At 34.3% G+C, this 8374-nt stretch overlaps 1 protein-coding gene across 1 annotated transcript in view; it reads right to left on the bottom strand.

The window, feature by feature from the left end:
• The window catches only part of LOC137651063 (zinc finger protein 512B-like), an 18275-nt gene that overhangs the window by 8917 nt on the left and 984 nt on the right, over positions 1-8374 (bottom strand). The window lies entirely within an intron of this gene.

The raw sequence follows: 8374 nt of genomic DNA, 5'->3' as shown, positions 1-8374 counted from the left end.
CAATTGGTGATGGTGGGAGACTTTCATCTGGCACGCCGAGATCTATTTTAATTTTGTTACTTTGAATATTTCATATTAGTTGTTCATTACTTCTCTTGTACTTTATTTATTCATTTCCTTTCCTCAATGGGCTATTTTTCCCTGTTGGAGCCCTTGGGTTTATAGCAACCTGCCTTTCCAACTAGGGCTGTAGCTTAGATGCTAATAATAATAATAATAATAATAATAATAATAATAATAGTTTATTTCTTTATTTACTATCCTCACTGGGCTATTTTTCCCTGTTGGAGCCCTTGGGTTTATAGCAACTTGCTTTTCCAACTAGGGCTGTAGATTAGATGCTAATAATAATAATAATAATAATAATAATAATAGTTTATTTCTTTATTTGCTATCCTCACTGGGCTATTTTTCCCTGTTGGAGCCCTTGGGTTTATAGCAACCTGCCTTTCCAACTAGGGCTGTAGCTTAGATGCTAATAATAATAATAATAATAATAATAATAATAATAATAATAATAATAATAATAATAATAGTTTATTTCTTTATTTGCTATCCTCACTGGGCTATTTTTCCCTGTTGGAGCCCTTGGGCTTATAACACCAGCTTAGCTAGTAATAATAATAATAATAATAATAATAATAATAATAATAATAATAATGTTCAAAAGAGTGAAGAACTTTAGAAAGACAGGTTGAATACATATCAACTCCATGACACTTATATAGCCTACGCTCTCTCTCTCTCTCTCTCTCTCTCTCTCTCTCTCTTTCTCCAAAATGCGTTACACCACATGCTACATTCGTTACGTAACTCGTAATACGAAGGGAAATGTCTAATTAAAGAGGTTAAACTGCACCGTTCAGTCACCCTCCAAAAGAATACAGTAACAACGATAGGTACTATTTTCTCGCTTTTGTTTGCATTTATATTTAATAACTAAATCCTCGTTGAAGATAATGTTGTAAGACAATATATATCCCTCAAACACAAGATGATGGAAAGGCTATAAGCACTTATTCGCTTATCCAATTCGTGGTTGTAATAACTTACAGATGATGAAGGCAGAAAACGGTTTTCCGTTCGGGTGATTTGTGGCTTACTGAACGGCGCGCCAAAGGAAAGGAAGGGAAGTCGCTAATTTTGTTAGATTAGTGAAAGAAATACGATTGACTAGACTTGAAGAGAGAGAGAGAGAGAGAGAGAGAGAGAGAGAGAGGAGAGAGAGAGAGAGAGAGAATATAATCAGTAATTATATATCCTTTAAATTATTTTTAGCCCTCAAGTATCGATAAAGAGAGAGACAGAGAGAGAAAGAGATAATCAATAATTTTATCACATTCTTTAAATAATTTTTAGCCCTCAAGAAAGAGAGAGAGAGAGAGAGAGAGAGAGAGAGAGAGAGAGAGGAGAGAGAGAGAGAGAGAGTAATTATGTCACCTCCATTAAACTATCTTTGTCTCTCAAGGAGAGAGAGAGAGAGAGGGAGAGAGAGAGAGAGAGAGTAATTATGTCACCTCCATTAAACTATCTTTGTCTCTCAAGGAGAGAGAGAGGGAGAGAGAGAGAGAGAGAGAGAGAGGAGAGAGAGAGAGAGAGAGAGAGAGAGAGAGAGAGAGAGGGAGAGAGAGAATATATAATCAGTATTTATATCACCTCCATCTCCATTAAACTCTCTTCGTCTCTCAAGTAGTGAGAGAGAGAGAGAGAGAGGAGAGAGAGGAGAGAGAGAGAGAGAGAGAGAGAGAGGAGAGAGAGAGAAAGCAGAATTCCCAAAAAGGAAAAGTCAAAATGTTAGCCGAGGAACCTTCAGATCAATAAAGCAAACGACGAATTGAAAAACACCAAGAACTCTCAATCATTATTTTGGACTTTTCCAAAACGTCCACTTCCATTCGATCATTCTTTTTTTTCCTTTCTTAAAAGTCTTCTTCTTTTATGTATTACAAAAGGCAGCGGCCTTCAGAGGTCTCTTTGGTTATTTCTATTCGTGGAGATGTTTGGGCAAGCGAAAGGTTTACTGCAACGTCTATTTTTTTTTTTTTTTTTTTTTGCCAGAGGTCTGTCTGTCTGTCTGTCTGTGTTCAAAGTTTAAGTCACTAAGTATATTTTTCTGTGCACAAGGGAAGTACTTATGTATAAGTGTGTGTATATATATATATATATATATATATATATATATATATATATATATATATATATATTATATATATATATATATATATAATATACACACACACACACACACATATATATATATATATATATATATATATATATATATATATTATATATATCTCAATGACTGATTGCAATAATCACAGAAGCATAACACGTCATATATATATATATATATATATATATATATATATATATATATATATATATATATATATATATATATATATATCTCAATGACTGATTGCAATAATTACAGAAGCATAACACGTCAGTTGTAATGAAAATAAATAGTACGCTCATTTTAAAGAGACCATAGTGATAGATGATGAAAAGCTGAAAGATGAACAAGCAGGATTAGAAAAGGTTGGAGTTGTTGTGATCACAATTTTGCATTTGGGACATGTTGTACAGCAATGCGTAGAATAAAGAAATCCACGTTTGATGGACTATGAAAAAGCCTTTTGATAGTGTGCACTGGCCAATTTTGTGGAAAGTCCTGCGTTATCATAGAATTCCTCTTAAATATGTCTGTTCATATGCATAGCAAGTGTAAAGTTAATGTTAACGGAGTCCCTATCAAATGAATTTCCAGTGAATAGTGGAGTACTCCCATGGAATGTGTTGTCACCTATGTTGTTTACCTTCCTCATCGATTTTGTAATGCGTAGAACAGTTGGAGATGAAGGAGAAGGATTGGACTGGATTGATAATAGGAAATTAGCAGACCTAGAGTATGCTGATGATGCTGTCCTTATTAGCAGAACACCACAGGATTTGCAATGCTTGCTTACCAGAATGCATGAAATATCACACGAGGTTGGGATCAAGATAATTAGAAGAAAGACAGATATGATGTAAACGGAATATGCAATGGAACGGGAAATATCATTAGAAGGAGAAAGGATTAATGAGGTAAAATTATCTAAGTATTCAGGAATTATGATATCCAATACAGGGTCTTTAGAATTAGAGTTCAGTGAAAGATTGAAAAAAGAAAAAAAAAAAACAATCAGATAATGGCTATGATAAGTAAATTTTGAAATCAAATCGCCTTAAATTTCATATTAAAATCAGGCTATATATCAGTTTAGTGAGATCAGTATTATTGTATAGACATGAGTCGTGGTATGACAATGAAACAATCTCCAACAGATTTAGAAGATTTGAGAACAAAGTCCTCAGAAAAATATTGGGAATTAAAAGGCGGAACATGATTAGAAATGAAACTATAAGAGATATTACTCAAGTGCCATATGTGGATGAGAAGATGGTCAAGGGTAGATGGAGATGGTTTGGGCATGCTCTTCGTACTCCCCAAGAGATATTAGTCCCACAAACGTTTGGCAGGGCTCCACAAGGCACTAGAAGAGTTGGAAAACCCATGCCTACATGGCTGAGGGCTATGAAGCGTGAAGTAGATGATGAATGGAGAAGTATTGAATTTAAAAGCTCAAGATAGAAACGACTGGCGAAATCTAAATGAGGCCCTTTGCGTCAATAGTCGTAAGAGGAGATGAGGATGATGATATATATTCGTATAATAATTTCTAATCTTTTCCTCTTTATCACAGATATAATAGCCTGTTGTCGGGCTTTAAAAAAACTCACAAAACAAAATCTATAAAAGTTCTGATAAGTCTTAAAGCGTTTGAATCCACTTCTATGTAAGAATAGTGGAGTACTACATGGGAATGTGTTGTCACCTATGTTGTTTACCCTCCTCATGGATTTTGTAATGCGTAGAACAGTTGGAGATGGAGGAGAAGGATTGGACTGGATTGATAATAGGAAGTTAGCAGACCTACAACTTTAAAGGTTTAAAGGCCGCTCATGAATGGCAGACGCAAGGGACAGTGACAATGCCCTAGAGACTGACCATATATGATCAGTGCCTAAGCTAGGACCAGGGAGGACAAGGCAATGGCTGCTGATGACTCAGCAGATAGACCTTTAGGCTTCCCTAAACCCCCATCCCAGCAAGGATGGTAAGGCTGCAGACCTAAGACCCCTCTCCACCCAAGCTAGGACCAGGGAGGAACAGGCAATGGCTGCTTATGCCACAGCAGATAGACCTTTAGGCTCTCCTAAAACCCATCCCAGCAAGGATGGTAAGGTTGCAGACCTAAGACCCCTCTCCACCCAAGCTAGGACCAGGGAGGACCAGGCAATGGCTGCTGATGACTCAGCAGATAGACCTTTAGGCTCCCCTAAACCCCCATCCCAGCAAGGATGGTAAGGTTGCAGACACTACCCCAGCCTTAGCTCACAAGTATGGTAAGGTTGCAGACGCTAAAGGCAGTAAGGAGTCTGAGCGGGACTCGAACCCCCGTCTGGCAAACACCAGGAAGAAATGTTACCAACCAGGGCAAAACAAACCGCTATTAAACCCAGAACTATGCGTGTCTTTGAGAAATTATTCAGGATTCCTTTATTCAAATTTCTTTTGTCGTTCGCCAAGTGTATTTTAAGACGTTTTGCGCAATATAGACTATCGTAAAGCTGCTTTTAAAAAAAGTCTAATCTTTAATAGTAGTTCCTAATTGAAAAGCTGCTTTTAAAAAAGTCTAATCTTTAATAGTAGTTCCTAATTGAAAAGCTGCTTTTAAAAAAGTCTAATCTTTAATAGTAGTTCCTAATTGAAAAGCTGTTTTTAAAAAAGTCTAATCTTTAATAGTAGTTCCTAATTGAAAAGATGCTTTTAAAAAAGTCTAATCTTTAATAGTAGTTCCTAATTGAAAAGCTGCTTTTAAAAAAGTCTAATCTTTAATAGTAGTTCCTAATTGAAAAGATGCTTTTAAAAAAGTCTTATCTTTAATAGTAGTTCCTAATGGAAAAGCTGCTTTTAAAAAAGTCTAATCTTTAATATTAGTTCCTAATTGAAAAGCTGCTTTTAAAAAAGTCTGATCTTTAATAGTAGTTCCTAAAATACTTATGATATTTCCATGTGATTTTTTAATTTTTCATTTTGTTCTTAAAACAAATTCTGAGATTATTCTTTCATAACAGTTTTTAAAAGAAATTGAGTCAAAGAAAGAGAGAGAGAGAGAGAGAGAGAGAGAGAGAGAGAGAGAGAGAGAGAGAGAGAGAGAGAGAGAGAGAGAGAGAGAGAGAGAGTGGATGGGGGAGATTTGCAATTTTGCCATTCCCAGAACACTTACAATTATTATTATTATTATTATTATTATTATTATTATTATTATTATCATTACTACTACTACTACTACTACTACTACTACTACTACTACTACTACTACCTGAGCTACAACCCTAGTTGGAAAAGCATGATGCTACAAACCCAATGGCCCCAACAGGGGAAAAATAGCCCAGTGAGGAAAGGAAATAAGGAAATAAATACACTCCTACAAGAGAAGTAATGAACAATTTAAATGAAATATATTAAGAACAGTAACATCTGCGTCAGATTGCGTCACGTGTACGGAAGTTGGTAGAAATTTAATTCCGCGAAATCATTAAAACTACTTTAAATATTGCAATTTAGCTCATTTATTGAAGACTTGGCAGAATAGTTCACCAAACGTTCAGCTGGGCTCCACAAGGCACTAGAAGAGTTGGAAGACCCAGGCCTACATAGCTGAGGACTATGAAGCGTGAAGCAGGAGTTAATGAATGGAGAAGTATTGAATTGAAAGCTCAAGATAGAGACGACTGGCGAAATGTAACCGAGGCCCTTTGCATCAATAGGCGTAGGAGGAGATGATGATGATGATGATGATGATAATGAACATTTATCTTATATTTCAGTACATTATTATTATTATCTTCTTATACTTTAGTACATTATTTACATTAGCTTACTCATTACTTGAACATTCATCTTATACTTTAGTACATTATTTACATTAGCTTACTCATTACTTGAACATTCACCTTATACTTTAGTACATTATTTACATTGGCTTACTCATTACTTGAACATTCATCTTATACTTTAGTACATTATTTACATTGGCTTACTCATTACTTGAACATTCACCTTATACTTTAGTACATTATTTACATTGGCTTACTCATTACTTGAACATTCATCTTATACTTTAGTACATTATTTACATTAGCTTACTCATTACTTGAACATTCACCTTATACTTTAGTACATTATTTACATTACTTTACTCATTACTTGAACATTCACCTTATACTTTAGTACTTTATTTACATTGGCTAACTCATTACTTGAACATTCACCTTATACTTTAGTACATTATTTACATTAGCTTACTCATTACTTGAACATTCATCTTATACTTTAGTACATTATTTACATTAGCTTACTCATTACTTGAACATTCACCTTATACTTTAGTACATTATTTACATTGGCTTACTCATTACTTGAACATTCACCTTATACTTTAGTACATTATTTACATTGGCTTACTCATTACTTGAACATTCACCTTATACTTTAGTACATTATTTACATTAGCTTACTCATTACTTAAACATTCATCTTATACTTTAGTACATTATTTACATTACTTTACTCATTACTTGAACATTCACCTTATACTTTAGTACTTTATTTACATTGGCTTACTCATTACTTGAACATTCACCTTATACTTTAGTACATTATTTACATTGGCTAACTCATTACTTGAACATTCACCTTATACTTTAGTACATTATTTACATTAGCTTACTCATTACTTGAACATTCATCTTATACTTTAGTACATTATTTACATTAGCTTACTCATTACTTGAACATTCACCTTATACTTTAGTACATTATTTACATTGGCTTACTCATTACTTGAACATTCACCTTATACTTTAGTACATTATTTACATTAGGTTACTCATTACTTGAACATTCACCTTATACTTTAGTACTTTATTTACATTGGCTTAGTCATTACTTGAACATTCACCTTATACTTTAGTACATTATTTACATTGGCTTACTCATTACTTGAACATTCACCTTATACTTTAGTACATTATTTACATTAGCTTACTCATTACTTGAACATTCACCTTATACTTTAGTACATTATCTACATTGGCTTAGTCATTACTTGAACATTCACCTTATACTTTAGAACATTATTTACATTACTTTACTCATTACTTGAACATTCACCTTATACTTTAGTACATTATTTACATTAGCTTACTCATTACTTGAACATTCACCTTATACTTTAGTACATTATTTACATTAGCTTACTCATTACTTGAACATTCACCTTATACTTTAGTACATTATTTACATTAGCTTACTCATTACTTGAACATTCACCTTATACTTTAGTACATTATTTACGTTAGCTTACTCATTACTTGAACATTCACCTTATACTTTAGTACATTATTTACATTAGGTTACTCATTACTTGAACATTCATCTTATACTTTAGTCCATTATTTACATTAGGTTACTCATTACTTCAACATTCATCTTATATTTCAGTACATTATTTACATTGGCTTACTCATTACTTGAACATTCACCTTATACTTTAGTACATTATTTACATTGGCTTACTCATTACTTGAACATTCCCCTTAAATTTTAGTACATTATTTACATTAGCTAACTCATTACTTGAACATTCACCTTATACTTTAGTACTTATTTACATTGGCTTACTCATTACTTCAACATTCATCTTATTTTTCAGTACATTTTTTTTTACATTTCCAAGGAATAATATTCTTTTTTATTAATTTTCGCATACGCACGCGCGTGTGCGCGTGTTTGTCTGTTTGCCTGTGTGTGTGCACGTGTTTCCCAATGCTGCTAGTCTTCCGGTTAAAGGTTTAAAGGCCGCTCATGAATGGCAGAGGCAAGGGACTGTGACATTGCCCTAGCAAGCAGGACACTACCCTGGAGACTAACCATATAAATTATGATCAGCGCCCAAAACCCTTTCCATCCAAGCTAGGACCAAGGAGGGCCAGGCAATGGCTACTGGTGTCTCAGTAGATAGACTCATAGGCTCCCTCCAAACGCCCCATCCTAAGCTCACATAGATGGTGAGGTTGCACCGAGCAAAGAAACTATAGAGTTTGAGCGGGACTCGAACCCCATTCTGGCGTTCACCAGTCAGGGACGTTACCACATCGGCCACCACAACCCAAAACCCGATTAACTTAACTGAGGATTGACAAGATGAAAAGATAATAGAAATCGTATTCCTGAAAACTCCTGATGAAAATACGCCCA

Source organism: Palaemon carinicauda, chromosome 12, assembly GCF_036898095.1.
Source record: "Palaemon carinicauda isolate YSFRI2023 chromosome 12, ASM3689809v2, whole genome shotgun sequence".
NCBI lineage: Eukaryota > Metazoa > Arthropoda > Malacostraca > Decapoda > Palaemonidae > Palaemon > Palaemon carinicauda.
Note: the sequence above shows the minus strand (reverse complement) of the source record. Positions and strands in the feature narration are given on the sequence as shown.